Below are 7,143 nucleotides of genomic sequence, written 5' to 3'. Positions count from 1 at the left end.
CTTGGTGAGTTTCTGAGTTGAAATAAGATTTTTCTGGTCCAAATATTTCAGAAAATGATCTGATTATAGCATAGTAGAACAAATAAAATAATAATAAATAATTTAGTTTTGTATAATGTGTCATTTTCCTCCACAAAACTCATGAATTGTTATTTTCTTTAATGTACAGATGAAGAAATTGAAGATTATCCAGGTTAACTTGTTACTTCCATCTATTTATCATTAGCTTCCTAGAAAACCTTCCTGCCCCATATTTTCTTCATTACATTCTTTACTTCCACATTTCTCATTGTATAAATCAGCAGATTTCACATGGGAGTGATAATGGTGTAAAATACAGCCACCATCTTATCTTCAGAAAGGTGGTATCAGGGTGCATATACATGAGAGGACAGGGACCAAAAAAGATCATGATCACGGCAATGTGGGAGCCACAGGTGGAGAGAGCTTTGCGCCTGCCCTCTGCTGACTGCTTTCTCAGGGACATCAGGATGACAGTATAGGACATTAGCAAGATAATGAAGTGATGGTACACTGTTGACTGCCACTACAACACCAACAACATATGTATCTGTGCAGGTAAGTTTCAGAAGAGGGTGGACATCACAAAAGTAGTGATCAATCTCATTGGGCCCACAAAAGGGCAGTTGGACTACCAGAGCCACCTGCATGATGGAGTGTAGGAACCACCTAACCAGGACCCCAGTAACATTTTATTGCAGCTGTCCAGGTCCATGATGGCCATATGGTATATAGGTTTACAAATTACCACATAAAGATCATAGGTCATTACAGTGAGGATGATCTTCATGCAACCAAAGAAATATACCCTGAAGAGTTGCATATGCACGCTTCTAGGAGATGGTTTTGCTCTTGGCTAAAAGGTCAACTATATTCTTAGGAGCTGTGACTGAAGAATAGCAAATGTCCACAAAAGACAAGTAGTGGAGAGAGAAATACATAAGAGACTTGGAAAGGTTGCCCATGTACACTGTCAGCATGGTGAGGAGGTTTCCCAGGAGAATGACCTTGTAGAAGAGGGAAAATACCAGGAAACAAATTTCTTCAACCTCTGGGTTTTGAGAAAGACCCCAGAAAACAAATTCAGTTACATTGTTTATTTTTTCCATGGAATTAGTCTAGCAGGTTAAGTTCCCGATTAAGTTATCTGAAAGAAAAACATAACAAAGACCTACAACATTTTTTCTAACTCAAACAAAAGAATAATCAGAGTAGTTGCAAAAAGAAAAAATGTTTGCTTACTATTGCTTGGCAAGTATATGTAAAGAGATTGGAGTGTGCACATTCTGATCATCCTCCCCGAGTATGACAGTCCATTCCTTCACTTGAGATCAGTAAATAAATCCAAGGAGATAATGCAGATCCTCTAAGTCACACATCTAGCCTAGAGTCTTACCTCCCTCATCTATCAAGGGTTTTTAAAAATTTGTTTATTTCTAAAAATTTAGTGACTTTTTATTCTGTAGAAGGTATGCACCCTTATTTTGAAAACAACTTTTGTATTTAGGGATGTGGTAATCTTTATCTATCTGGAAAAATTTGTCTTATTTTTGACACAACCATATATTCACATTTCCCCCCAACCCCTAGTACAGCCATGAATGTTTCAAGTAGCTGAGAAAGGCTGACCTCTGCAGGTTGGTCTTCTTATGAAATTCTGATCTCTGGCTATATGAATTTATGCCCCTATTTGATACCAAGTTCTTAGAGCCAAGAATTGGTGTGATGGAGTAGAAAGACCACCAACATTATGCAACCTGATTCTGAGAGAATGTTGCTGTATCTTGAGAAAAAGTGTGTAGCTTCATGGAGCTTCTGTTATCCCATTTATGAAGTGAGAACGCTTTAACTTCACTATGATTTATCATATTCAGTTATTTCTACCATGAAATTAAGTCTATTGTGTCAGCCTGGAATAACCTTGAAAGCCTGATAAAGAGGCAGAGATAAGAGAAGATAAAGCAATAAAAGACACTGCTGGAGACTCATCAAGACCTGTCTGATGTGAAAGGAAGGGCTGTTTCAGGTGCTTTCTCCAGGAATTACTTTGACTTAGTATTTTTTTCTACTTTTATAAAATTTAGTAACACTAAAAAGAAGGAAACTATTTTGTTTGCTGGAAGACTAGAATTAAACACTATTACAGTAGATTTTCATTTATGAACAAAGAAAAGTTTAAAAAGAAAATGGCATACTTTGAAAGGCACCATTTACCCACAATAATATTTAAAATATTCTATAATTATAAAATATTAGATAAAACAATGAGAATGAAAATAATAAAGGTCATATTCATCTTTCATCTTCACTTCTAAAGACAAGAAAATGTTCCAGAAAAAGAGAATTGACTAAAGACTACAGGAATAAATTTGATGGTATACTGATAGAAACCCAAATGTTTTACTTTAAGAAATACCTTTTCTCTAACTCAGTTACCAAAAGAACTTCAGTATGATGTGTTCTTCACTTTCCCTTTTTATATTAAGGGAGTGCATATGGTAACGCTTAAAAGAAATATACAAAGAAGGGAGAGAAGGCATTTAAATATTTGGGAAGAATATGGTTGTGATGATTTAAGCAGAAATAAAGGCTTAGTTTGTTTTTATGTATGTTGTTTTGTCACTCTTTACATAAACAATTTATAAGGAAAAGTAGGTTTTTAAAAGTGTAGTAAAAAGTGGTAGAAATTTTTGGCAATTTTTGTTCTTATTAGGCAATGCTTCCTTCCATATTAGAAAAAATAAGTTCCTCTTATAGTTCTAGATTGATCACCACAATTTATTTAATGATAATTTCATATTATGGGTTTAAGTATTGCATTTTATCTTAGCAGAATATACTACACAAGTAGTATAAAATTGAATTTACATGTTAGCAGGAGTAAAGATGATTTAATAACCACTGTTAATGATTTGCACTTTTAAAAATTCATTTTTTGAACAAGGGGGAACTTTCGCCAAGATGCAGGCGTAGGTGGAAACACTGCCTTCTTGCACAACCAAATCTAAAAACAACAAAGTTTTAGCAACCAAGAAAGCAGTCAAGCCACAGAAAATTGAACAGTACAGGAGCCTGACAACAACGAACTACTCAGGCAGACCAATAAGAGAGGTGGAGCCAGCAGTGGAGCAGGTGGGGGAGAAAGATCCCCTGACCCAGGTGCTCAGGCAGCCAAAGGCAGATCCTGGGTGTGGGGAAGCAACAGACAGACCCACTGAAGGCAAAAGGCGGCAGGCTGACTGGGGTTACACATTTGTGGTCACACATTTGTGCGCAGATAAACTAGCAAAGCAGTGAGACAGACTGCTCAGGCCCCAGTGGTGGGAAGGAGCAGATGGAACTGCTATTGCTCCCTCTCTGACCCCACCCCCACATACAGCATCACAAACCAGCGACCTGGGTGGCCCCTCTCTGGTGAAACAACTAAGGCTCCTCTCCTCATATGTAACAAGCGCGAACAGATCAAAACATGGCTCAATAACGACTCAGAGCACCACAGCCCATAACTCTAAGTGATGAAGAAATTGCCAACCTATCAGAGGCACAGTTCAAAACACTGCTGATTTCGATGCTCACAGACCTGGTCAATTTTAGCCAAAACTTAGGGGAACATATGAAGGCTAAACTAATTAAAATGAAGGGAAATGCACAGGAAAGCAATAGTGATGGTAAGGAAACTGGGACTCAAATCAAGGGAGTGGACCAGAAGGGAGAAAAAATGACCAAACAGAAAAATATGAAAAAACAGGAATTCAAAAAAATGAGGAGAGGCTAAGGAACATCCAGGACATCTTTAAACATTCCAACAGCCAAATTATAGGGGTACCAGAAAGGAGAAAGGAACAGCCACTAGCGGCAAACTTATTTGAACAAATAATAAAGGAGAACTTCCCCAATCTGGCAAAGGCAATAGATTTCCAAGAAATCCAAGAAGCTCAAAGAATCCCAAAGAAGTTGGACCCAAGAAGGAACACACCAAGGCACATCATAATTACATTAGCCAAGATGAAAATGAAGGAGAGAATTCTAGAAGCAGCAAGAGATAAGGAGACAGTTACCTACAAAGGAGTTTTCATCAGACTGTCAGCTGATTTCTCAAAAGAGACCTTACAGGCAGGAAGGGGCTAGAAAGAAATATTCCAAGTCATGAAATCCAAAAACCTACATCCAAGATTGCTCTATCCAGCAAAGCTTTCATTTACAATGGAAGGACAGATAAAATGCTTCTTAGATAAGATCAAGTTCAAGGATTTCATCATCACCAAGCCATTATTACATGAAATGTTAAAGGGACTTACCTTAGAAAAATAAGATAAAAAAGATGAACAGTGAAAGGACAGCAAACTTAGTTATTAAGAACCACACCTAAAACAAAAGCAAACTAAGAGGACAGCTAGATCAGGAGCAGGAATCATAGAAATGAAGATCACATGAAGGGTTAGCAACAGGGGAGTGGGAGAAGGAGAAGGGGAGAGAAGGTACAGAAAATAAGTAGCATAGAAGGTGGGTAGAAAATAGACAGGGGGGGGGCAAGAATAGTATGGGAAATATAGAATCTAAAGAACTTGAGACACGTGGTCATAAGCTAAAGGGGGGATGGCGGAGAAGGGGTGTGCAGGGTGGAGGGAAATGAAGGGGAAATAGAACAACTGTAATGACATAATCAATAAAATATATTTAAAAATAAATAAGTAAATAAATAAATAAATAAAGCAAAATAAGTATTGGAATAGAAAAAAATTATTTTAAAGAAATACATTTCTTTCAAACTTAAGTGGACCCTTTCAAAGAAATGTAGTTTAACTCAAAATTTTAACAAGCTATTAAAAGATGATGCATAATATAAATTAAAATGCATCTTAATAAGTTCCAAATATACTTATTAAATATAAAGTAGTTAGCTCTGATACATAAGAAAATGTTCATAGCTAATAAACAGCAGACTGTAGGATATGTGTGTATAAAAATAAGTAAAATATGTACGGCCCAGACCCAGGCATCTTTTCTAAGAAAGCAAGTTTGTTTACGCAACTTCATTGCAATGCCATCTTACTAGCATTACTGCAGCACATATATGCATGGAAGAAACCTGATTGTAATCATGACTTAAAGCTCAGTTAACTGGAAAAAAAACAACAAAAAGACAAAGAAAAAAAAAGACTCTGCTCTTTTTTTTCCAATTAATTTTATTTAGTTATTTTTCAAGTACAGTTTTTTGTCTATTTTTCCCATCCCAGCCTCCACCCCTTGCTCCCCACCTCCCTCCCATTACCACCCCCCCTTAATTCTCGTCTCTGTGTCCTTCCTATTTGTTCCTCCAAATCCCTCCCCCTTTTTCCCCTTAACTTCCCTTCCTTCTCCCCTCTGGTCACTATCCCCTTGTTCTCTATTTCAGTGTCCTTGTTTTTTGTTTTGTTTTTCTTTCTGCTTGCTTGTTTGTTTTGTTGTTTAGCTTCCTGTTAAAGGTGAGATCATATAGTATTTGTCTTTCAGCACCTGGCCTATTTCACTCAGCATAATGCTTTCCAGTTCCATCCATGTTGCAAAAGGTAGTAGCTCCTTCTTTCCCTCTGCAGCATAGAATTCCATTGTGTATATGTACCACAATTTTTTGATCCATTCATTTACTGATGGGCACCTAGGTTGCTTCCAACTCTTGGCTATTGTAAATTGTGCTGCTATGAACATTGTGGTGCACAGGTTCTTTGATATTGATGTTTTAGGATTCTTGGGGTATAATCCTAGCAGTGGAATTGCTGGGTCAAAAGGCAGGTCGATTTTTATTTTTCTGAGAAAATTCCATACTGTTTTCCATAATGGTTGTACCAGTCTGCAATCCCACAGTGAGCTAAGGACCCCTTTTCCCCACAACCTCTCCAACATTTGTTGTTGGTTGCTTTGTTTATGATAGCCATCCTGACTGGTGTAAAGTGGTATCTCATTGTGGTTTTAATTTGCATCTCTCTGATAGCTAACGATATTGAGCATCTCTTCATGTGTCTCTAGATGTTCTGTATGTCCTCCTTGGAGAAGTGTCTGTTCAAGTCCTTTTCCCATTTTTTAATTGGGTTGGGTGTTTTCTTAGAGTGGAGTCATGTAAGTTCTTTGTATACTTTGGAGATTAAACCTTTGTCTGAGGTATCATTGGCAAATATGTTTTCCCATACAGTTGGCTGTCTTGCTAATTTAATACTGTTTTCTTTAGCCATGCAGAAGCTTTTTATTTTGATGAGATCCCATTTGTTTATTCTTTCCTTTACATTCCTTGCTCTAGGGGACATATCAGTAAAGAAGTTGCTGTGTGAAATATCTCAGATTTTCTTGCCAATGTTCTCCTCTAGGACTTTAATGGTGTCATGACTTACATTTAAGTTTTTTATCCACCTTGAATTTATTTTGGTGTATGGTGTAAGTCTGTGCTCAAGTTTCATTTTTTTGCATGTAGCTGTCCAGTTCTCCCAACACCATTTGTTGAAGAGGCTATCTTTACTCCATTTTATGTTACTGCCCCCTTTGTCGAATATTAATTGACTGTAGAGAGTTGGGTTGATTTCTGGGCTCTCTGTTCTGTTCCATTGGTCTATGTGCCTGTTTTTATGCCAGTACCAGGCTGTTCTGATTACAGTGGCCTTGTAATACAGTTTGATATCAGGTATTGTGATCCCCCCTACTTTGTTCTTCTTTCTCAAAAGAGCAGCTGCTATTCTGGCTCATTTATGGTTCCATATAAATTTTCAAAGTGTTTGTTCTATGTCTGTGAAATATGCCATTGGTACTTTAATAGGTACTGCATTGAATGTGTATATTGCTTTGGGTAGTATGGACATTTTGATGATGTTAATTCTTCCAATGCATGAACAAGGTATATGTTTCCATTTGTTTGTGTCTTCCTTGATTTCTTTCTTCAGGGCTGTGTAGTTTCCTGCAAACAGGTTTTTTACCTCCTTAGTTAGGTTTATTCCCAGATATTTTATTTTTCTTTTTGCTATATAGAATGGGATTTTTTTCTTGATTCCTGCTTTTGCTGATTCACTGTTGGTATACAAAAATGCCTTTGATTTCTGGATATTGACTTTGTAACCAGCTGTTTTGCCAAATTCATTAATTAGTTTGAGCCGTTTT

General features: G+C 37.1%; 1 pseudogene; it reads right to left on the bottom strand.

Moving 5' to 3' along the window:
* Window positions 1-212: 212 nt before the first annotated feature.
* On the bottom strand, window positions 213-1,130 carry LOC128626503 (olfactory receptor 4S2-like; annotated as a pseudogene).
* Window positions 1,131-7,143: the final 6,013 nt, after the last annotated feature.

The sequence above is a fragment of the Artibeus jamaicensis genome, unplaced genomic scaffold (assembly GCF_021234435.1).
Source record: "Artibeus jamaicensis isolate MK-2021 breed Jamaican fruit bat unplaced genomic scaffold, CSHL_Jam_final scaffold_614, whole genome shotgun sequence".
NCBI lineage: Eukaryota > Metazoa > Chordata > Mammalia > Chiroptera > Phyllostomidae > Artibeus > Artibeus jamaicensis.
This window is presented reverse-complemented; position numbering and strand designations above follow the sequence as displayed.